This window comes from Stomoxys calcitrans, chromosome 1 (assembly GCF_963082655.1).
Source record: "Stomoxys calcitrans chromosome 1, idStoCalc2.1, whole genome shotgun sequence".
NCBI lineage: Eukaryota > Metazoa > Arthropoda > Insecta > Diptera > Muscidae > Stomoxys > Stomoxys calcitrans.
The window spans coordinates 246,391,105-246,417,155 of NC_081552.1; the positions used below are offsets into that span (position 1 = coordinate 246,391,105).

The following is a 26,051-nucleotide window of genomic DNA, read 5'->3' on the forward strand; positions in this document are numbered from 1 at the left end:
CTGTATTCCGGTATGACTTTTTGCAACTATGCTAAGTACGGTCCGAATCGGTCAAGAACCTGATATAGATCCCATATAAACCGATCTCACGTTTTGACTTCTTGAGCCGCTGGAATCCCCAATTTTCATCCGATTTGGCTGAAATTTTGCATATAGTGTTCCGTTAATACTTCCAATCACTGTGCTAAGTACGGTTCAGATGGGTCCATAAGCTGATATAGCTCTCATATAAACCGATGTCTACATTTGACTTCTTGAGCCCCTGGAAGTCTCAATTTTTATCCGATTTGGCTGAAATTTTGCGTGTAGTGTTCTGTTAACAGTTTCAACCACTGTGCTAAGTACGGTTCAAATCGGTCCATAAACTGATATAACTCCCATATAAACCGATGTCCCGATTTGACTTTTTGAGCCCATGGAAGCCTCAATTTTCATCTGATTTAGCTGAAAATTTGCATGTAGTGTTCTATTATGACTTCCAACAACTGTGTCCATTACGGTCCAAATCGGTTCATAAACTGATATAGCTCCCATATAAACCGATCTCCCGATTTGACTTCTTGAGCCCCTGGAAGCCTCAATTTTTGTCCGATTTGGCTGAAATGTTTCATGTAGTGTTTCGTTATGACTTCCAACATCTGTGCCAAGTACGGTCCAAATCGGTATATAACCTGGTATAGCACCCATATAAACCGATCTCCCGATTTGACTTCTTGAGCCCCTAGAAGCCTAAATGTTCATCTGATTTAGCTGAAATTTTGCAGGTAGTGTTATATTATAACTTCCAACTACTGTGTCAAGTACGATCCAAATCGGTTTATAACCTGGTATAGCTCCCACACAAATCGATCTCCCGATTTGACTTCTTGAGCCCTTACAAGCCGCAATTTTTTTTCGATTTGGCTGAAATTTTGCATATAGTGTTCTGTTCAGACTTCCAACAACGGTGACAAGTACACACAAAATTAGTCTATAACTTCACATAGCTCCTATATAAACCGGTCTCTCTATCATCCTAGTTCGGTTCCTAGAAGCTTTAATTTCTGCTGGTTTGACAAAAGTTTGTGTTGTAGAATAAATTTTGTATAAATTTTCAGCAGAATCCCTAGTGGTGGGCTAACAAGATTCAGCCCGGCCGAACTTTTAGTTGTTTTTGTCTGGCATGGTTTTCCTAAATTTAAATTATATGACCCTTGTGTATCTTATGTGCTTATATTTACCGGATATGTCCATATGACACGGCTTTTGGTTTAAGGCGTGGCGATTTAAAAGGGTAAAAGCTTTGCAATGAGCTAGAAGTTTATACTTTCCTCAAGCCCCGGTGAAAATATTATCTTCAACATTTTGTCCGTCGCAAAGATCCCATTCCATGCAAACTTACTTCGAAGTAGTGCTACTCCTCCTCACTGCTAAAATCACGCACCACCGCTCAGACGTTTATGAACCTGAGTCTAGTGGTATCTCATTGCACACAAAACGATTTTCATAGATAAGAAAAATGTTTCGAAGGATTTTGGTAATGAGAAATAATACATCCAAATAACGATACTGTCTTTGAATTTAAACTGGCACATATAAGCCAAACCGACATTTCAATTTGAATTTCGTCTGTCTGTCCGTCCGTCTGCCTGTCTGTCTGTCTGTTTGTCCGTTTGTCTGTCTGTCTGTCCGTCTAAGTTTTCCTAGACGACTGTCATAGTATCTGAGAAGTTTTTCGAAATCCGTTCAGATTTAGGTATAGCTCCCCTATATATGCTCGTCCGATTTTGAGAAATATTGCAATAAAGCGCTCATTTGTTAAGCGATTCTCTCAAAATGTGGCAGGAAGGATTTTCTTATGACTCTCGATATTACTGGTGAATTTCATAGAAATCGGTTCGGATTTAGATATAGCTGTCATATATGTATATCGCCCGATTTTCACTTCTAGAGCCACTGCAAGCGCATTTCTTGACCAATCTTGGCAAAATTTTGAACAACGCTTTTCTCGACCGGTACCACATTATCTGAGAAGTTTGCTCAAAATCGGTTTAGAATTAGACATAGCCCCCATATATATGTTAGGCAGATTTTGGGTAATTTGGAATAATGTTGTCATTTGTCAACCGAATTTTTTACAGTTTGAACACATTTGCTCGAAATTTGATACGGATTGTTTAATACCCCATCTGAAAACATCCGGCAAGGTGCATCAAAATTGGTTCAGAATTAGACATAGCTCCCACTTTGTACCTATACGGTAGGTGTAGGGTATTATAAAGTCGGCACCACCCTACTTTTGCCTTTCCTTACTGGTTTTTTTTTCGAAAACTTCTAATTTTTATTTGAGCAGAACACATACACACAAAACTTAATGAGGCCTTGGAAAATTGGTTTTTTTGACAGTTTTATAAAGGAAATCCGGCAAAAAAGCCTATTTTAAATCTGCATTAAGTTTTGTGAATACCGGTGTAAGAGTTTAAATGATTTCCTATTTGCAAGGTTTTTCCATCTTTTGCTATCTTTTTCTCAAAAGTAAATTTTTTTTAACCTTCAACGATAGTCGGATCTTCATTAGAAGATTTTTGTTTTTTACAATAAGATGCAGGGTAGATGGTCTAGTACTTCCATTTAGTATAGGAATTCCTTAATATAAAGTTAAAGATCATTCACAAAAGGAAAATTTCCCCTTAAATATGAAGTCTCAAGTTACTTCAGTTTATTTGTTTCCTTGTTTGGCAGGGCTTGCAAAATCCTACAAAAGAATGCCCTCATGTCCCATGGAGATATCTCTTATATTTTACATGGTTTTCGATGATTTTAAAGTTAAGACATTCTTTAAAATATTCCTAATTTCATATTTATTACCTGCAGGCAAATTTTATTATTATGTGGTTTTAATGTGGTTTTAAATAACACAGATTTCATATTAATTCAAATTTATTTGCATTCATATGGATTATCTTTTTACGCTTATCAAAGTCTTGATGCACTCGGCATACAAGTTTTTCTTCAATTTCCAGAACACACTACTAATCCTCAAGCAAAACAAACTAACAACACGTTAACAGTTATTGTCACAGCTATTGTCTGTGTTGAGGGGGTGGGAATATTGGTGCGGATGTGTGTTAATGGAGAAAAAATAAAAAAAAAAGCTACAACACTGTTGTTTACTTCCGTTTCTGGTCGCCTCATACACACCACACACACAAGCACTCGCTGAACTATTCAAAAACATAGCGCAAACAAGCGCACACACACACCAAAAAAAAAAAAAAAACAAAAATTAAACAACAAAACAAATATGCAGCCAACACAACACAACACACACACACACATCCACACATATGCTGACACAATCTTTAACAATTTACACACAAGCACGCATACAATTAAAAGTAAAATGCCGGTAGCATAAACAAATACAACGCCCGCCGTCTGCACGAATTCATCAGGCTGCCCAAACACCAAGGATAAACCGACTCACTCTAACTCACTCAATCACGTTCTTTGTTGACATTAAAGCAAAACGATGTTGATAACAACTACGTAGGATGATGTTGACGTCTGTGTGTGGTTCCGTTCCTTTTTTTTTAACCGTCTCAACAGCCGTGACGTTGTTGTTGAGATTTGTTTACGAATTACTCCAATTGTTTTTTGTGTTTTTTATTTTTTTTTTTGCGCGTAGTCGCGTGACTTGAGAGAATTTCGAATATTTTTTGCCACAACTTAATTTTTCTTTTTGTTTTTGTTATTCACCCCGTGTGTACCACCCGCATTCAGTGTCGAACGAAGACTGAAACTACAAAACAAATGACAGACAGGTTAAAGATTTGTGCAACACGCAACAACAACAATGCCAACAAAAACACAAATGGCAGAAACACAATCACAGCAACAACTACAAACGATGGCAGCAACATAGTCATCATCATCGCGAGCCGCCATCGTCGTCATCATCATCATCATCATCGTCGTTACAATCATCATGCTCCTCGTCTTCTACATGGTTGTCGTCATTGTTGTTTATCATCATCGTCGTCGTACTCGGTAGAGTATTCGTAATATTCTCCATCAACGTCACCGTCAACTGCGCTGCCAGCGTCATCATCATATGGTTTACTTTTGCCTAAGGGGGTTTTCTATGCTCACAAGAAGGTATGTCCCCATGAATGTCTTAACAGTGAGGGGGTAGGGGCTGGTAGGGGTACTGGGATATACTATAGTCTGACATAGAGTAGTGAAGTGAAGTGCTTACGTTTCGCATTCGCATGTTTTACTCCAAAAATGTAAACAACAAACCTACAGACCAACATACGACGAACAACCATGGGGGAGCTTTGACGAAGGAACACACGAGTGCAAAACGAACATCTCTGTGTGTGTGTGTGTATATGCCCCTACAGTTAAAATTCTCAGTTACTCTATTCGTAGTAGCTGCAACAGCTTTTTGGTCGGCCTTAAGTGTTGTTGGGGCCGAACATCATGGGAGTATTGCAAACTAAAGTACTGTGGTTTGAGGGCAAAGCATTTTTTATAAAGGGAATATAAATAAATAAAAAGGCCCTTTCGGCACAATTCGGTGAAAATTGGATACCATATGCACCCAAATTCCGCACGGACATTGAATGGTCTAATAAATATAAGACACTGTTGAATTTTATATTTCAAATTTCAACAAAATCTGGTATTAAATGCAGCTTCTATGAGCTTAAGACCTTTAATCGGCACATCGGTCTATATAATAGCTATATCTAAATACAGTCCGATCGAACCCATATTTGGGACGGATGTCGGGAGACCTAAAACTACCCACTGTTTCAAATTTCAGAGAAATCGGGTAATAAATAAAGCTTTTATGGGCTTCAGACCATTTATCGGCAGATCGGGCTATATGACAGCTATATCAGAATATAGTCCGATCAGAACCATATTTACGTCCTATGTTCGGAGGCCTACGGACGGACGGACAGACAGACGGACGGACGGACAGACGGTTCTATCAGGAATAGTGGTACAGTACTTTTTTTTATCAAAAAGCGGCTCAGGTATGGTGTAACCCACACTGCCTGGAACATCGGATATTGTATCAAAGATAACACATGACCAAAGAGAAATCTCCCTTAACCTCACGGCAGTGGTCGCTGCAATTTGTCTAGTCACAATGTCCAGAGGCATTAGATGTAGCATAAAATTTAGTGCATCTAATGGTGCCGTCCTCAATGCGGCTGTGGGGTACAAACAAGCCATACATGGGATCCGATTAACTATTGCGCAGTAGGTGGACTATTGAAGCGCCGTCTACCAGACCACAACACCATATAGCATTATTGGTCTGACAACTGCAGTATATACCAAATGCGTGACACAACTAACATGGGGAACCCATGTTGAATATTTATGCTGTGAAACCACTGTACCCTGAACTACGACAACATGGAATGCCTTTTGGCAGCATTGAGTAAGTCAGCATGCCGGGTTGGGTTATTTTGTTATGTCTGTGCACAACAACTGGTGAAAGAGACATGAAGAGAATATGTGTGGCAAGCACCAGCTGCTTTTGCTGTCAATGCTGCTGGGAGCGGAGGCAACTTGTTACTACCAAAAATGTTCAGATTCACGTTACGGGTTTCATCAACTTTTGCACAGGCCATACTTGTTGCTGTTGCCAATGACGAGAATGCGATGCGTATGACAATGCCCAAGACAATTGATGATGACCATGATGATGATGGTGTTGGTGACGATGATGATGATGATGATGATGGTGAGGACGACTATAACGATGACGGTGTTGGTGTTGATGTTGATGTTGTTTTGGCAATATTGCTGGTACGCCATGTAGCTGTTGTTGCCATTGCTGACTGCAAAAATCACATAGTCAGCCGGCAAAACGGCTGTCTGTCTGTCTGTATAAATTCACGCTGTTTTCCACAAATTTAGATGTTGAATGTTGGTTGACTGACTGACTGACTGGGCTATTGGCCAGCTGGATGTTGGCTATGCTGTCGTTTTTGTTGTTTCACATTTTACAAATGCGTTAACAGCAACAACGGCAGCATAGCCAAAAGAATTTTTTCAAAAATGTTGGCAAGTCTTTTATTTACCGCATACCTATCTAGACAGTAAACCAGCAACTGAGCGGGGCTTTACCGAATGCCAGTTATCAACAGATGCCTACAAGGGTAATCACGTAATTGCCACATGTTGATGTGGACAAGAGGATGGTTAAGGCTTTGAGTATGGCAGCATGATGGTTGGTTAATTAGAATATCACAGCAACATGTTGCCAAACATTTTTGTATGACAAGGCGAAATTATGTAAAACACAAGTAAATGATTAGCAACATGTTGCCAAGTAAACGCCCTTAAAACGGAGGTTGTTGTTTTGGTGTTCTATGTGGCTTAGAAGAGCTTTGCCCACAAAAAGCTTATAAGGTAAGAACAAGCTTTTAAATATCTCTCTGGCTCTCTTTCTCTCTTTTTCTCTTCCCTCAGACAATTGGTGGAATAACAATAACACCAACACAATAAAAACTGTTACATGAAAATCCTTACAACAAATTGTAGCATAATTATCATTCGAAGCATCATGGCACTGCTAAGGCAGATATTTCCAGAGGGGTTGTTAGCACCGGTGTACTGCTGCGTTTTTTCTTTTTGGTATATTCTTCTTTGCCTTTTTTCATAAGTGAGCTGCGGATTTTGTTCATCGCCAGGATACCCGTTGTAATCGCTGTTAGTTGTTCGTTGTCGTCTTGCATAGTAAATGTTTGGAATATTTTTATGCTTGCGAAATTTACATTTTTTTGTTAAACCGGATGCTGCAGATAATAAAATTCGCGATTTATAAGAATAAAACGCTACGGGCGTAATAATAAATGCGTGGCGTAGTTTCTGCAGAAGAATGGTGGTAATGGTATGGAGATTTAGGGGGACTATTTCACAAATGAATTATTGGCAATTGAGTTGGAAAGGTTTTATTGTGGGTGGATATGAGAGGCAATATTTTGGGTACTACTTTTTTATTTTATGCCTCACTTTATAAAGATGGTAGTACTACTCAAATAATCATACAATTTTTATGAAAGTGCATTGTAGTCCAAAGAGTTTGTATATAGCTCCTTAAACCATGTTTGGCACTGAAGCTCCAACCAACTTATAAACGCAAATATTGCCCATGAAGATTACACTGAGGGACAGGGTTAGATTTCTCACATATCAATGAGTGTAGTCCGATTGAAGTTTTAATAGCTTAGTCTGAACGGTGTGCCGCAGTGCGACACTTCTTTGGAGAGAAGTCCTGGTCCCATAGTACCTCAAAAATGTTGCCAGCATTAGGAGAGGAAATCCACCGCTGAATATTCTTTCTGATGGTCTCGCCAGGATTCGAACCCAGGCGTTCAGCGTCATAGGCGGACATGTTCACCTCTGCACTACGGTGGCCTCCAACCAACTTGACAACGTTAAAATTAATTTTTTCACGCAATCTTACATTTATCATCGCACTAAAGGGTGATTTTTTAAGAGTTTTAGGAAATCCTTTAAAAAAAAGGCCGGGCCGAATCTTATATACCCTCCACCATGGATCGCATTTATCGAGTTCTTTTCCCGGCATCTCTTCTTAGGCAAAAAAAGGATATAAGAAAAGATTTGCTCTGCTATTAGAGCGATATCAAGATATAGTCCGGTTTAGACCACAATTAAATTATATATTGGAGACCTGTGTAAAATGTCAGCCAATTCGAATAAGAATTGCACCCTTTGGGGGCTCAAGAATTAAAATAGAGAGATCGATTTATACGGGAGCTGTATCGGGCTATAGACCGATTATACTTCTTGAGCCTATAGAGGGCGCAATTTTTATCCGATTTGGCTGAAATTTTGTACAACAACTTCAACCTTCAACGCGCCAAATATGGTCTGAATCGGGTTTTAATGGCATGAGCAGAACAGGTGTTCGTTCGTCTCCTCCTCGTTCTCACCAAGACAGCGTCCGCAGTAGGCATTGTGCGGGACCCCCTTGCACACGGTCAAATGGCCTATAGCACATTGTCTGGTTTTGACTCCTGTAATCGAACTCAGTGACCCATTTCAAGGGCCAGCAATTCCCTAATCCTTTTTCGGTCAACAGCTGGCCAGAGTGTTCTGGCAAACCGACATTCATCCACAGACTTCAAAACTTGCCACCTTCTCAGCACCGGCCATCTCCTTTACTATGTTCAGTAGTTCGACAAAAGGCAAGAATGCAAGACCGGCCACAAATCTGCCGGTCATGGTAAACTCATTCGCCCATTTCATCTCCAGACCACCGACGTGTTCGAGAACCCAGGCCAACACAAAATCAGGAGCCCGTTTAGGGCCTCCTAACACTGCCCTATGAACTTCGACCACATTGTATTCGAATTTCAGGCCTAGAGGGCTGCCATACTCTCCACATACATCCTAAGTTTCCAAAGTGGTAGGTCCATCATCCAGACCTCCTATGCGGCCAACTTAATGGCACAGACCTATGCCTGAAAGAATATGGCCTATATCCGATCATCATATTTGGATAAAGCTTTTGTTCTAGTTTTGTAGCCTTCTTTGTGAGAAAACTTGAATTTGGTATCCAATTTTTTTTATTATTAACCGTCTTCCTTCCTTTTTTTTGGGAAATGCTTATAACATTTAACTCCCTAATAATACATTTTATTTTTATAAGGCCATTGCTCCACAAAGAAAAGCAAAAGCAAATGTGGAACAACTAAAAACTTCACAAGGAAGTGCATGCCTGACTTTTATCTCTGTTGGCCACATCGCCTTTTAAGGATGTTTGAACCCACTCTGTTGTTAATGGAATAAATGATTTTAATTCAACCAAGTCCTTTGAAATATGTGTTAAATTAAAAAAAAGCATATGGCCTGCTTTCGCCTTGATAGGATATCCATTAAAAGATAAAATATTCACAAAGCCACAGCAAAATCTTCACACATTGCAAAAGGTCAGGACTGGCATATTCATAAGTTGCTGAAAACATACATCCGTATCGTTTCTCTTTTGATGTGGCTGCAGCTAGCACTACACACAGAAAAAAAAATTGAAAAACAAAAAAGAAGCCGTTCTACAAAATTTCAGCCAAATCAGATAAGAATTGCGCCCTCTAGTGACTCAAGAAGTCAAGATTCAAGATCGGTTTACATGGCAGCTGTATCAGGTTATTGACCGATTTAAACCATACCTAGCACAGTTGTTGGAAGTCATAACAAAATACCTCATTCAAAATTTCAGCCAAATCGAAAGAAAATTGCGCCCTCTAGAGGCCTAGGAAGTCACGATCCTATATCGGTTTATATGACAGCCATATCAGGATATGAACCGATTTCACCTACACCCAATACAGTTGTTGGAAGTGATACCAAAACACTACGTACAAATTTTTCAGTCAAATCGAACGATAATTGCGCCCTCTAGTGGCTAAAGAAGTCAAGATCCAAGATCGGTTTACATGGCAGCTGTATCAGATTATGAACCGATTTGAACTATACTTAGCACAGTTGTTAGAAGTCATAACAAAATACCTCAGCAAAATTTCAGCCAAATCGTATGAGAATTGCGCCCTCTAGTGGATCAAGAAGTCAAGATAAAAAATCGGTTTATATGGCAGCTATATCAGGTTATAAATCGATTTAAGTCATGCTTAGCACAGTAATGGGGAATCATAAGAAAACACTTCCCGAAAAAATTCATCCAAACCGCGCCCTCTAGTGGCTCATGTAGACAAGAACCCAGATCGCTTTAGATGGAAACTACATCAGGTCATAGACCGATTTGAACCATGCCTAGCATAGTTGTTGGAAATCACAACAAAACCCTTCGTGCAAAATTTCAGCAAAATCAGATGAGAATTGCGCCCTCTAGAGGCCTAAAAAGTCAAGATCCCAGATCGGCTAATATGGCAGCTATATCAGATTATAAATCGATTTGAACCATAATCAGCACAGTTGTTAAAAAACATTTCAAAACACTTCATGCAAAATTTCAACCAAATCGGATGAGAATTCCGCCCTCTAGAGGCCTAAGAAGTCAAGATCCCAGATCGGTTTATATGGCAGCCATTTCAGGTTATGTACCGATTTGAACTATACTTAGCACAGTTGTTGGAAGTCATTACAAAAAACTTCATGCAAAATTTCAGACAAATCAGATGAGAATTGCGCCCTCTAGAGGCCCAAGAAGTCAAGATCCAAGATCGGTTTATATGGCAGCTATATCAAGTTATAGACCGATTTGATTCATATTTGGCACAGTTGTTGGAAGTAATAAAAAAACATTTCGTACACAATTTCAGTCAAATCGAATGCGAATTGCGCCCTCTAGTGGCTCAAGAAGTCAAGATCCCAGATAGCTTTATATGGCAGCTATATCAAGACATGGACCGATTTGGCCCATTAACAATCCCAACCGACCTACACTTATAAGAAATATTTTTGCTAAATTTCAAGCGCCTAGCTTAACTCCTTCGAAAGTTAGCGTGCTTTCGTCAGACGGACGGACAGACATAGCTAAATCAACTTAAAATGTCATGGCGATCAAGTATATATACTCAAATAGCCGAAAGGGGCCCGCTCCGCAGCGCCTTCTTTAACTCTCTAATATCTTTTTAAGGTTGGGAACACTTCGCCCTGAATGCAGATATCGAATTCGTGCCATTGTAGGCTATGACGCTGAATGCTTTCGAATCATGGCGAGAACATCGGACAAAGCGGTGTTTATCCCCTCTTAATGTTGGCGACATTTTCGAGGTACAATGCCATGCATGGTCATTTAAAAAAAATGTTCCCCAAAGAGGTGTCGCACTGTGGTACGCCGTTCGGACCAGGCTTTAAAAAAATGTCCTTTATCATTGAGTTTAAATTTGAATCGGAAAACACTCATTGATGTGTGAGAATTTGCCCCTACTCAATTCCTGGTGGTAATGTTCTTCCTTAGGGTAATGTTCTCATTAGGGGAGGGATGGCACCTCAGACATTTCGACTCAAATATGGATATCAAATTCGTGCTGCACTTTCAAATCCCCTTAATTTGAGCTCCATATTGCCATGGCCGGTAAATATGAACCACTTGGAGGGTGTTTTGGGGCTGAAGCGGCCACTGGCACTTTGCACTGAAAATAGATATCAAATTCGTTCTTTATTCCCAACGGAAATGAAGTTCAGTTTAGGGGGTGCTTTAGGGCGTACCCCAAAACACTTGGCACCAAAATTGGATATCAAATTCGTTTTCTACTCTCAAATACCTTTCATTTGTGTCCCTTATTGACATAATGGGTCAATTAATCCATTTGACGTATCTTTAGGAGGAAAAGCGCAACCTGGATTTGAACGCAAATTCTTAATATTCGTAATCTACTCCCAAATACCTTTCATTTGAGTCCCATATAGCCATGGTCGGCTAATATGCCCATTTGGAGGTATATGGGGGTGCCATTACTAGGACCTTATGTTGTATGCCATATTTGTAATCTACTGCCTAATACTTTTCATTTGAGTCCCATATTGACATGAACTTCGAATATATCTGTTTAGAGGAGTTTTGGGGTTGGGGAGGGGGGAGGCTTTGATTACTAGGACCCAAATTTTGATGCCACATTCGTTTTCTGGTCGCCAATACCTTTCACTTGATACCCTTATTGTGCCCATAGGACCACTTTCGGATAAGGTTGGCGTTTTTGGGGTAAAGGGGAGGGTCCGCCTCCACCCGATATCTAAAAATTATATAGACTATGTTTCCTACCAGACAAACGTACAAAATCTATGAAAATTTTAAGAAAATCGGTTCAGCCAAGTATCATTTAGTTATAATGGGTCTAATGGCGTTTTTGAGGGTTGGCGTGATCCCCTATAAGTCGATCTGATTTTGTATGCTAGATCCAAAATCTACTCCCGAATACCTTTCATTTGAGCCCCATATTGAAATGAACGTCCAATATGTCTGTTTGGGGGAGTTTTGGGGTTGGGGCGGTCCGATGGCTACTTGGACTCAAATTTTAATACCATATTCATATTCTACTCTCTAACAGCTTTCATTTGATACCTATATTGTCCCCATCGGTTCACTTTAGATTTTAGGTTGTGTTTTTGGCATAAGGGGGAGGGCCCGTCCCCCCTTCGATACCGAAAAATTATATAGCACAATATGCGAAAATTTCAAGAAAATCGGTTCAGCCGTTTTTCAGTCTATACGGAACAAAACTAACCGAGTCCCATATATCCGTGATTGGCTAATTTGCCCATTTTGGGTCTTTTTGTGGGGGGTGAGCCCCTATACTTCGACATGAATTTGTATGCCAGATTCGTTATCTACGCCCGCCTACTTTGATACCCATATTGTCCATATCGGTCCATTTTTGATTTTGGATGGTGTTGTTGGGTTAACGGTGGAGGGTCCACCCCCTTCCGTTATCAATAAATTATAAAGCCTATTCCTATTTCTTAACCAAATTCGTAATCTACTTCCGAATACCTTTCATTTGAGTCCCATATTGCCATGATCGTCAAATAAACCAATTTTAAGGGGTTTTGGGGTTGGAGCGGCCCCCCAGGTACTTGGACCCTACTTTTATTATGAAATTCGTACTCTACTCTTGAATACCTTTCATTTGAATCCCATATTGACCCGATCGGTCCATATTTATTTTTGGGTAGTACTTTTGGGGTAAGGGGGAGAGTCCGCCTTTGGCTTTTCTACTTCTCCCAGTGTAGCCAGTCCTATTGGCTATTACCATAGCCGTAGTGTGAAGCAAAATTAGTTAAGCAATAAGATTTCAAAGGCAAAGTCACATACACGGATTAAGCGCTCATTCCATTCATGGGGAAATATAAAAACAACAAAAAATTAACTTTTTGATTCGTACGTAGATGAATGACATGTGAACGCTGCCGTATGACATGCATGCATGAACAAATAAACCGATGGACAGACATGCGTTCACACATTCACGCTTGAATGGTGATGCAAACAAACATTGAGTCAAATGAAATGTAATGACACTTTTTCTTTCTTCCGCCCCCATCTTTGGCCCAAAGCCAGCCAACCAACCAGCTAGCCAGCCAGCCAGCCAGCTCACCCATAAACTATTCACATATTAACTCCAACATTGAAGTTGTCACCCATGTAATTGTATGAGCTTGTGTTAGTGTGAGTGGCGGAATTTCGCTTGGGCCTTTATACGTGCTGGGCTTTCGTTGTAGAGCCTCGTTTAGAAAATGAATAACGCCATTTAGAGAGACTGAAGTAGGGGAAAAAAAGTGCAAGAATTATAGGAAAAAACATCTGCTATTTTGGCTTAGTTTTTCTTGGCTGCTTTTTGTAAATTGAAGCTCTTCTAGGTTCATATAGGCTGCTTAGTTTGCTGTCTGCAAAGCTGCCTGGCTGGCTGGCTGAATGGCTGGTTTAGCAGACTCATTCATTCTTCATTCTATGGAAATTTATGATGTGTTTGTGTCTATGTATAAGAGTAAATGGGTGTTTGCGTGTGTGTGTGTGTGTGTGTGTGTGTGAAAGTAGAAAAAATGCCAACACAAAGGAAAAACTTATTTTTCCACACAACTTAACTGTTATGCATGGATATTATTGCACATACCTTCACACATACACTAACCTAAATTCCACGCACATATAAACCATCTCGCCAAACGGCCTAAGTTGTGTGTGAAAGACTCTCAGACGTACACACAATTTCAAAACAATATTTTGGAGAATAGAGAAACCCAGCATCCCATTTGATATGGTAATAAGAACGAATTCCATTATTTTGGTCAAATAAAAAGATAAAATCATAGAAAAAAATAATAAATTCTGACAAAAAAACAAAGAAAAGCAAAACTAAGTAAAATAAAGTAAAAACAACAAAAAAGGCGTTAAGTACGGCCGGGCCGAACTTTGGAGACCTACGACCTCGCGTACACATGTAAACCACTTTTCGTCAGAATCCGCTGAAAAATGCATAATTTATGCCCCCATAGCAGCTATAGCAAAATATGGTCTGATATGAACCAAATTCGGCACAGACTTTGAGTGGTCGCCTTTTATGGGCCCAAGTCAACCTTTAATCGAGAGATCAGGCTATAAGGCAGCTGTATCCAAATCTGGACCGATTTGGACCAATTAAAAAAAGGATGTCGAGGGCCTAACACAACTCACTGTCCCAAATTTCGGCGACATCGGACAATAATTGCGCCTTTTATGGGGCCAAAACCTTAAATCGAGAGATCGGTCTATATGGCAGCTATATCCAAATCTAAACCGATCTGTGCTACATTGCAAAAGTATATCGAGGGGCTTAACTTAACTCACTGTCCCAAATTTCGGCGACAACGGACAATAAATGCGCCTTTTATGGACTCATAACCTTAAATCGAGCGATCGGTGTATATGGCAGCTATATCCAAATCTGAACTAATCTGGGCCAAATTCAAGAGGGATGTTTAAGTTCCAAACACAACTCACTGTCCCAAATTTCGGCGAAATCGGGCAATAAAAGCGCCTTTTAAGGGCCCAAGACCTTAAATCTAGAGATCGGTCTACATGGCAGCTATATCCAAATCTGGACCGATCTGTGCCATACTCCAGGAAGATGACCAGGGGCCTAACTTAACTCACTGTCCCAAATTTCGGCGATATCGCATAATAAATTCGCCTTTTATGGGCCCAAGAACTTAAATCGAGAGATCGGTCTATATGGCAGCTATATTCAAATCTGGACCAATCTGGGCCATATTCCAGGAAGACGTCGAGGGGCCTAACTTAACTCACTGTCTAAAATTTCGGTGACATCGGATGATAAATGCACCCTTTAAGGGCCCAAAAACCTTAAATCGAAAGATCGGTCTATATGGCAGCTATATTCAAATCTGGACCGATCGGGGCCAAATTGAAGAAGGATGTCGAAGGGTCTAATAGAACTCACTGTCCCAAATTTGAGCAAAATCGGACAACAAATATGACTTTTATGGGACCAAGACCCTAAATCGGCGGATCGGTCTATATGGCAGCTATATCCAAATCTGGACCGATCTGTGCCATATTCCAGGAAAATGTCGAGGAGCCTAATTTAACTCGCTGTCCCAAATTTCGGCGACATCGGGTTTATAAATGCGCCTTTTATGGACCCAAGACCCTAAATCGAGAGATCGGTCTATGTAACAGCTGTATCCAAATATGGACCGATCTGGGCCAAATTGGCGAAGGATCTCAAAGGGCCTAACATAACTCACTGTCCCAAATTTCAGCAAGATCGGACAATAAATGTGGCTTTTATGGTCCCAAAACCTTAAATCGAGAGATCGGTGTATATGGCAGCTATATCTAAATCTAGACCGATCTGTGCCATAATCCAGGAAGATGTCGAGGGGCCTAACTTAACTCACTGTCCCAAATTTCGGCGACATCGGATCACAAATGCTCCTTTTATGGACCCAAAACCTTAAATCGAGAGATCGGTCTATATGGCAGCTATATCCAAAACTGTACCGATCGGGCCCAAATTGAAGAAGAACGTCCAGTGTACTAACACAAACTCACTTTTCCAAATTTCAGCAAAATCGGATAATAAATGTGGCTTTAGTGGGCCTAGGACCTTAAATCGGCGGATCGGTCTATATGGGGGCTATATCAAGATAAAGTCCGATATAGCCCATCTTCGAACTTAACCTGCGTATGGACAAAAAAAGAATCTGTCCAAAGTTTCAGCTCAATATCTCTATTTTTAAAGACTGTAGCGTAATTTTACCAGACAGACGGACGGACATGGCTAGATCGTCTTAGATTTTTACGCTGATCAAGAATATATATACTTTATAGGGCCGGAAATGGATTTTTCGATGTGTTGCAAAATTGCAAATAAAATTCATTTTAAACGTCTAAGAATATAAACAAAATTTAATCTTCCATGTTCAATGGTACGTCTGATCAACAAACATGGTACGAGTTCATGTTGCTCATACGCATATGTACCGATCAAAGCAAGAAAAACCAGCGATTGCGAATGAAACCGCCAGCAAGTAATTAAACACAAACCAGCTATGATGACAATAAAATAACATTTTGCAATTAATTCTAAGCATCAAGTCACTCACTGCGCATACAAATTCCAAGCAACATTCTTCTTGCCAAATATTTTTTTGATATTTACCTGAAATGACAGAGAAAAAACAAAAATGTGAAAATAATTACAAACATGAATATGTTATAATTGTAGGAAAAATAATATGAACTAAAACAACTTAAGTACAGCAGCGGCAAAAGGATACTAAGGGAGGATTTCACGTAGAAAACAATTGAGTTCGTGAGGATAAACCTCCCCTTAAAAAAATTGGTTTTCTCGTACACTTTTATGCCAATTTAGAAGATATGGCAGCATTATGCACCAATTAGCCATGAGTGTGTTTGTGAACTTAAAAATTTGATCAAATTTTTATGGAAAGTAGTTCGTTTTTCCAGTAAGAGAGAGTGTGAGAGGGTCTCACCGTTAAACGTGAGATCCGCTTATTCTGAAGCAAGACAAAGGCAAGCCAATACAAGGACCCTCGTTCCAAAGGCACAAGCATATCAATACTACTATTGGGTTGCCCAAAAAGTAATTGCGGATTTTTCATATAGTCGGCGTTGACAAATTTTTTCACAGCTTGTGACTCTTTAATTGCATTCTTTCTTCTGTCAGTTATCAGCTGTTGCTTTTAGCTTGCTTTAGAAAAAAGTGTAAAAAAAGTATATTTGATTAAAGTTCATTCTAAGTTTTATTAAAAATGCATTTACTTTCTTTTAAAAAATCCGCAATTACTTTTTGGGCAACCCAATATATGGAGGTAAGTTCTATATGGCACAGGAAATAGAACTGGATGTTATACATTCAAAAGCAAGCGCGGTAAGCTCTACTGGCCTAAGTGGGGGTAGTGAGGATGATACTGATATACATTTTGATGGTATAGAGTAATGCGATGGAGTTGAAGAACAGCATAAGAATACCAGAAAAGGTCCAACGAAATTGTTGTTTTGCCATGAGTGTGGCCATGAACTGGGATAGAATAAAAAAAAAGTAAAAAACCGTAAGTTTGGAAGGCCGAATTGGATACCCACTACCCCGGGTATATACGTAAACCATCTTTCGTCAAAATCCGGTGAAAAATGCATACCTTATGGCCCATAGCAGCCATATCGAAATATGTTGCGATTTGGATCAAATACTAATAAGTTCAAGTCATTGTTCAATTGTGTTTAACAAAATATTGATCTTTTTAGTAGCTTTATCTAAAAATAAACCGATCTGAACTATAAACGACACGGATGTCGAAAAGCCTAACATAAGTCACTGCGTCAAATCTCAGTGAAATCGAATCATAAATGCGCCCTTTATGGGGCCAAGACGTTAAATTGAGAGATCGGTCTATATGGCAGCTATATCCAAATCTCGACCGATCTTTGCCAAATTGAAGAAAGATGTCGAAGAGCCTAACATGCAACAAATATCGGCAAAATCGGACAATAAATGCGCCTTTTATGGGCCCAAAACCTTAAATCGAGAGATCGGTCTATATGGCAGCTATATCCAAATCTGAACCGATTTGAGCCAAATTGAAAAAGGATGTCGAAGGGCCGAACACAACTGCCTATCCCAAATTTCAGCGAAATTGGGCAATAAATGCGCCATTTATGGACCCAAAACCTTAAATAGAGACATCGATCTATATGGCAGCTATATCCAAATCTGAACCGATCTAGGTCAAATTGCAGAAACATGTCGAGGGGCTTAACATAACTCATTGTCCCAAATTTCGGTGACATCAAACAATAAATGCGCCTTTTATGAGCCCAAAACCTTAAATCGAGAGATCGGTCTGTATGACAGCTATATTCAAATCCGGACCGATCTGTGCCAGATTAAAGAAATCTACCGTATAGCCCAACGCAACTCACTGACTCAAATTTCAGCAAAATCGGATATTAAATGCGCTTTTAATGGGCTCAAAGCCTTAAATCTAGAGATCGTTCTATATGGCAGCTATATCCTAATCTGAGCCAAATTGAAGAGGAAGGTAGAAGGGCCCAACACAACACACTGTCCCAAATTTCGGCGATATCAGACAATAAATGCGCCTTTTATGGACCCAAGACCTTAAATCGAGAGATTGGTCTATATGGCAGCTATATCCAAATCTGGACCGATTTGGGCCAAGTTGCAGAAAAATGTCGAAGAACCTAACACAACTCACTGTCCCAAATTTCAGCGAAATAGAACAAAAAATGCGCCTTTATGGGCCTTAGACTCTAAATCGAAAGAGCGGTGTATATGGCAGCTATATCCAAATCTGGACCGATCTGGGCCAAATTGATGAAAGAAGTCGAAGGGCCTAACAAAACTCACTGTCCTAAATTTTGGCAAAACTGGACAATAAACACGCCTTTTATGGGCCCAAGACATTAAATCGAGAGATGGGTCTTTATAGCAGCTATATCAAAATCTGAACCGATCTGGGCCAAATTGAAGGAGGATGTCGAAAGGCCTAACACAACTCACTGTACCAAATTTCACCAAAACCAGGCAAATAATTTGGTTTTTATGGGCCTAAGACCCTAAATCGGCGAATCGGTCTTAATGGGGGCTACATCAAGATATAGCCGGATATAGCCCATCTTCGAACTTAACCTGCTTATAGACAAAAAAAAAAAGAATCTGTCCAAAGTTTCAGCTCAATATCTCTGTTTTTAAAGACTGTAGCGTGATTTCAACAGACAGATGGACGGACATGGCTAGATAGTCTTAGATTTTTACGCTGATCAAGAATATATATACTTTATTGGATCGGAAATGGATATTTCGATGTGTTGCAAACGGAATGACAAAATGAATATTTCCCCATCCTTCGGTGGTGGGTATAAAAATTTCATCAAAATGCAGAAGCTGATTCGCCGAAACTTTCACTATAAAACTAAGGTATTCGCAAAGACAATCACACTTTGAAGGCTTTGCAAGATTAGGATCGGCCTGTAAATAGTGTGTTGGCAATCATTACAAAATTCAGATCTGACTTAAACCCAATGTCACTGACGATGGTTCAGTTGCTGTACCCAATAGCAACCACAATTTAAAAAAAAAATGTTTGCTAAGGTATCTTATGAATATTACAGTTACAGAAAAATTTTGGAAATTTTCGAATTTGAAAAAATGTGTAATGGGCCCCTCCCAAAATAAAATCCTGACTACGCCCCTGGCTTCCATTGAAACTAATCTCCAGATTTGATTTCTTGAGCCCCTGGAAGTCACAATTTTTGTCCGATTTGGCTGAAATTTTGCATGTAGAGTTCTGTTAAGACTTCCAACAACTGCGTTGAGTACGGTCCGAATCGGTGTATAACATGATATAGCTCCCATATAAACCGATCTCCCGATGTGACTTCTTGAACCCTTACAAGCCGCAATTTTTGTCCGATTTGGCTGATATTGAACATGTGGTGTTCTGTTTTGACTCTTAACAACTGTGTTGAGTACGGTCTGAATCGGTCTATAACCTGATATAGCTCCCATGTAAACCGATCTCCCGATTTGACTTCTTGAGCCCTTCTGAGTTGGTCTGGAAGGAAACATAGGCTACATAATTTTTTGATATAGGGAGGGGAGCGGACCCTCGCCCTTACCCCAAAAGTACTACCCAAAAATAAAAGTGGTCCGATCGGCACAATATGGGATTCAAACGAAAGGTATTCAAGAGTACAGTACGAATTTCAAAATAAAAGTAGGGTCCAAGTACCTGGGGGACCGCCCCAGCCCCAAAACCCCTTAAAATTGGTTTATTTGACGATCATGACAATATGGGACTCAAATGAAAGGTATTTGGTAGTAGATTACGAATATGGTCAGAAAGTAGGAATAGGCTTTATAATTTATTGATAATGAAAGGGGCAGACCCTTCACCGTTACCCCAAAAACACCACCTAAAATCTAAAGTGGACCGATAAGGACAATATGGCTATCAAAAGTATGCGGGAGTAGATATCGAATCTGGCATACAAATTCATGTCGAAGTATAGAGGGTCACCCCACCCCCACAAAAACGCCCAAAATGGGCACATTAGTCAATCACGGATATACGGGACTCGATTTGTTTGTTCCGTATAGACTGAAAAACGGCTGAACCGATTTTCTCGAAATTTTCGTATATTGTGTTGATCTGGAAGGAAATATAGGTTATATAATTTTTTGGTATCGGAAGGGGGACGGACCCTCCCCCTTATGCCAAAAATACAACCCAAAATCAAAAGTGGATCGATCGTGACAATATGGATATCAAATGAAAGGTATCGGAGAGTAGAATGCGCATATGGTACTAGAATTTGAGTATAAGTACCCATCGAGCCGCCCCAACCCCAAATCTGCCCCAAACCGACATATTGGACTTTCATTTCAATATGGGGCTCAAATGAAAGGTATTCGGGAGTAGATTTCGAATCTAGCATTGAAAATCAGATCGAAGAATGAGAGTCATGCCACCCCTGAAAAACGCCATTAGACTCTTTATGACTATATGATACTTGGCTGAACCGATTTTCTTAAAATTTTCATAGATTGTGTACGTTTGTCTGGAAGGAAATATAGGCTATATAATTGTTAGATATCGGGTGGAGGCGGACCCTCCCCCTTACCCCGAAAACGCCACCCATATCCGAAAGTGGTCCGATGGCCACAATAAGGGAATCAAATGAAAGGTATTGGAGACCAGAAAACGAATATAGTATTAAAATTTGGGTCCTAGTAAACAGAGCCCCCCCCCCAACCCCAAAACTCCTCTAAACAGATATATTCGAAGTTCATGTCAATATGCGACTCAAAAGAAAGGTATGAGGGAGTAGATTACGAATATGGCATACAAACATAAGGTCCTAGTAATGGGACCCCCAAATACCTCCAAATGGGCATATTAGCCGACCATGGCTATATGGGACTCAAATGAAAGATATGAGGGAGTAGATTATGAATATGACATTAAAATTTGCGTTCAAGTCTAGGTTGCGCTTTTCCTCTTAAAGATACGTCAAATGGATCATTTCACCCATTATGTCAATAAGGGACACAAATGAAAGGTATTTGAGAGTAGAAAACGAATTTGATATAAAATTTTGGAGCCAAGTGTTTTGGGGTACGCCCTAAACCACCCCCTAATCTGAACTTCATTTCCGTTGGGAATAAGGAACCAATTTTATATCTATTTTCAGTAAAAAGTGCCGGTGGCCGCTCCAGCCCCATAACACCCACCAAACGATTCATATTTACAGGCCATGGCAATATGGGGCTCAAATTAAAGGGATTTGCAAGTACAGCACGAATTTGATATCCGTATTTGAGTTGAAATGTCTGAGGTGCCATGCCTCCCCTAAAAAGCACTTCTCATTACCTTAATTTTTAAAAGGAACCGATCAAGGGCAAACTTCCCATGGTATTGTTCCTCGCAAATGTCGCGAACATTAAGAGGGAATAACCACCGCTTTGTTCGATGTTCTCGCCAGGATTCGAACGCGGCAATGGCACGAATTCGATATCCGCATTCAGGGCGAAGTGTCCCCACCCTAAAAAGATATTAGAGAGAGGAAAGCGCAGCGGTGCAGGCCCGGTTCAGCTAGTACAGAATAAAATTATGCCCTCCAACTAAATTTATTTTGTATAAATTTTTAACAGAATCCATTGTGGTGGGTTCTCTGCTCTGCTTTCTCTGATATAATTTTCTTTACTGGGTTGCCCCATAAATACAAAGAGTATTTTAAACTACAATTTGTATGTTGGCGCAATACGGGTAATAAGAAAATACCCAGAGAATCAAGAATATATGAGGCAAAAAATCTTTTTCATAATTTCGTGAAAAAACACATAAATAGTACAAGAGTTCATAATGCAAGCGGGAGTAGATGTATGAGAACGTGTATATGTGTAGCCAGATAGGTAGGTAGGCAATCACCAACACATATATGCTCAAGCTAAGTTATGAAAAAGGACAGCGGCATGGGCACGGGAAGTGGCAATGGCGATGGCAGCAATGCTCAAGTTTAAGCAATAGTTACAAAGGAGGACTTAGGAGGAAACACTAAAGCTTCTACAAATGGCAAACATAGCTGACTAAAAGTTGTGTCATAATTTTTACTTAAAACAAGGAAATCGCACAGAATGCCAACAAAAGCAATATTAAGATATTTTCAGCAAAAAAAAAAAAAAAAACGAAAAAATACAAAAACAGAATAACAAAAAACACCAACAAAAGCAAAATGCGCTGTCATAAAAAAAATTACCTTATTTAAGGATGCTGTACTTTGGTACTCGTTCTTGGGGACTGGGACTGAAGTCTGATGCTCTTAAAAACATGTCTTTTGTATGCAGTATTTCATTGAGTGTGAGTGTGTGTGTGTGTGTGTGAAAGCTGCAGAACTGGACTAGAGGCAATAGGAGAGGGGTAGTGATACCATTGCTAAAAGCCGGCATCTGTGATTGCGAGTGGAATAGAGCATATATATCCTTCTGCCCATGCTGGCAAATCGTTGCTTGTTTATAAAGTACTTTGTGATCTCTCCCTCTCTCTCTCTCTCTCTCTCTCTCTCTCTCTGGCTTGGTGTTTGTTTGACTGTGTGTATTTCCCGTTTTACCTCCGGGCAATAAATGTCTGCATAAATATGGCAAAAACATTTACAAACGCCACAATGCCGGGCAAATAATGCAAAACACACATCCACACATCCACACACACACACGCCAACACCAGCATGAAGGCACACGACACACAAAAAAACAAAAACAACAAAATAAATAAAGTTTCAACATGTTGCTGTAATAAAATCATTAGAGACAACCCAAGGGCGCATATAGCGCAAGCACCAACCGGATGAAAAGAGCAAAAATACAAAAAATGTTTTCTGTATGAAAAAGGAAGTTGTTCCCTTTTTGCTTTGTGAACCTTAGATCCGTTGCGGATATGGTGGTGTTTTTTTGTAACACTGTAGTCCAGAAGGATCGGGAGTAATATAGAATTTGCAAGATGACAAAGAAATGTTCAAAGAATGAAAGTCTGGCGGACATTGCAATGATTCTACAATTCCTCATATTGTTAAGGAAAAACTATATACCCCCCATAGGATGGGGGTATACTAATTTCGACATTCCGTTTGTAGCACCACGAAATACGCGTCTAAGACCCATTAAGTATATATATTCTTGATCGTCATGACATTTTAAATCGATCTAGCAATGTCCTTCCGTCTGTCCGTCCTTCCGTCCGTCCGTCCATCCGTCCGTCCGTCTGTCGAAACTACGCTAACCATCGAAGGAGTAAAGCTAGACGCTTGAAATTTTGCACAAATACTTATTAAAGTTGGTTGGTTGGGATTGTAAATGGACCAAATCGGTCCAGGTTTTGATATAGCTGCCATATAAACCGATCTTGGATATTGTCTTCCTGAACAACTAGAGGGCGCAATTCTTATCCGATTTGGATGAAATTTTGCTCGAAGTGTTTTGTTATGATTTCCAACAACTGTGCTAAGTATGGTTGAAATCGATCTATAACTTGATATAGCTGCCATATATACCGACTTGACTTTTTGAACCACTAGAGGGCGCAATTCTTATCCGATTTGGATGAAATTTCGCATGAAGTATTTTGTTACGACTTCCAACAACTGTGCCAAATATGAATCAAATCGGTGAATAACCTGATATAGCTGCCATATAAACCGATCTTGGATCTTGACTTCTTGAACAACTGGAGGGCACAGTACTTATCCGATTTGGCGGAAATTTTGCATGAAGTTGTTTGTTATGACTTCCAACAACTCTGCCAAAGTTGGATTAAATCGGTCTATAGCCTGATATAGCTGCCATATAAACCGATCTTGGATCTTGACTTCTTGAACCACTAGAGGGTGCAGTTCTTTTCCGATTAGTCTGAAATTTAGCACGTGGTGTTTGGGTATCACTTAAAACAACTGTGCTAAGTATGGTTGAAATCGGTTCATTACCTGATATAGCTGCCTTATAAACCGATCTTGGGTCTTGACTTCTTGAGCCACTAGAGGGCGCAATTCTCATCCGATTTGGATGAAATTTTGCATGAAGTGTTTTGTTATGACTTCCAACAACTGTGCGAAGTATGGTTGAAATCGGTCCATAACCTGATATAGCTGCCTTATAAACCGATCTTGGGTCTTGACTTTTTGAGCCACTAGAGGGCGCAATTCTCATCCGAGGACTCAATTCTAATCCGATTTGGCGGAAATTTTGCATGAAATGTTTTGTTACGACTTCCAACAACTGTGCTAAGTATGGTTGAAATCGGTCTATAACCTGATATAGCTGCCATGTAAACTGATCTTGGATCTTGACTTCTTGAGCCACTAGAGGGCGCAATTCTCATCCGATTTGGATGAAATTTTGCATGAAGTGTTTTGTTATGGCTTCCAACAACTGTGCCAAATATGGATCAAATCGGTCTATAACCTGATATAGCGGCCATATAAACCGATCTTGGATCTTGACTTCTTGAACCATTAGAGGCCGAAATTCTCATCCGATTTGGCTGAAATTTGGCACGTTGTGTTTTGGTAGCACTTCCAACAACTATGCTAAGTATGGTTCAAATCGGTTCATAACCTGATATAGCTGCCATATAAACCGACCTTGGGTCTTGACATTTCAGCCACTAGAGGGCGCAATTCTCATCCAATTTGGCTGAAATTTCGCGTGAAGTTGTTTGTGACGTCCTACAACTGCGCTAAATATAGTTTAAATCGGTCTATAGCCTGATATAGTTGCCATATAAACCGATATGAAACGCATTCAGAAAACAATTTCTGACAAAATCGATCAAAAGTCGGTTTGTGACGTATAATTAAGTCCTCTTAAGAACTACTCGGTAGAAATCACTTCGTTTTAACTCATTCAATACAAGGCCGTCTTGCTTAAAGTCGACTTAGAATGCCACATACGGGCCAGAATCGAAATCGATTGTTATAATCCATTTAAGCAGTGCTTTTCGATTCGGGTTCTCTGCATTCCGCCGAACCCCAATGGGCCTTACTCTGGCGTAAGCGGATATCTAGGCGACTTAGATCTTGGCGTCAATCTTCACCTAGATCCTCGAATATAAAGCTAAATACTTGAATCGGGCATAACCCATGGATAGAGGAGAGGAGACTTTTCTTCTGCCCCTAAATGAAATCTATAGGCCTATTTCCACCTGTGCTCCAAAAGCAAAACTCGATGTCAATTCAAACCACTGTCTCCTCTCCCCTATGGCAGGCTTTTGGAGAGTACATGCAGTGAAATTATAAAATTTGTTCATTGTTTGTTGACGTTGCTGTTGCTTGCATTGAATTGTGTTTGCTACATCTACTGGTGGCAATCGTGGTTGTTTTAGTTGTTGGCATTGCCATCAAGGACATTTCGGAATAATTTTGTCACATGTCTTCTTACACTCCATAGAAATGTGCTCTGAAAGTCAACCAAACACCCACACACACACACGCATACAACTCAACGACAGAGTGACGAAGGCATACTGCACAACAAAGACAATAACTGTTACAGTAGAATAATAACAACAACAAAAACAGCAATTATAATAACAGCAACACATGACGAAGGACAGGACAACACACAGGAATGAATATAAATTTGTGTGTTAACATATATTTTATTACAGCAACAACAGCAACAACAACACCAATACGGAAATAACACCCTAGCTAAGCATAAAATATACGCACGCACACGCACCCATCCACCCATCCACCCATCCACCCACTCATTCACTTACGCATGCATAATGAGTGTTTCTATTATGCTTAAAGCCTTAAGTCCTTGAGGTGAGTAAAGGAGTGTCGTGGCATTACAATTTCCCCAAGTATGTCTGAGTCTGGGTTGTGAGGCCTATGTCGGTTGGTTGGTTGGTTGCTTGTTTGCTTGCTTGGTTAGAAGAATATGCCAAAATGAAAAGCGTGTTAAAAACCATAAGCAAGGTCATTAGAAGATGCCATACAAAAAGAGGACATATTTCTA

The 26,051-nt window shown here is 39.9% G+C and overlaps 1 protein-coding gene across 2 annotated transcripts in view; it reads right to left on the minus strand.

Moving 5' to 3' along the window:
* Positions 1-26,051, minus strand: part of LOC106086944 (uncharacterized) — a 297,353-nt gene that overhangs the window by 208,931 nt on the left and 62,371 nt on the right. The window contains exon 1 of one of the 2 annotated variants that reach the window (XR_009396990.1): positions 3,467-3,744. The exons of the other annotated variant lie outside the window; for it this stretch is intronic. The gene's annotated coding sequence lies outside the window, so the exon portion shown is untranslated. Of the gene's footprint in view, positions 1-3,466; positions 3,745-26,051 lie in introns of those variants that run through there. 2 annotated transcript variants of the gene reach the window in all.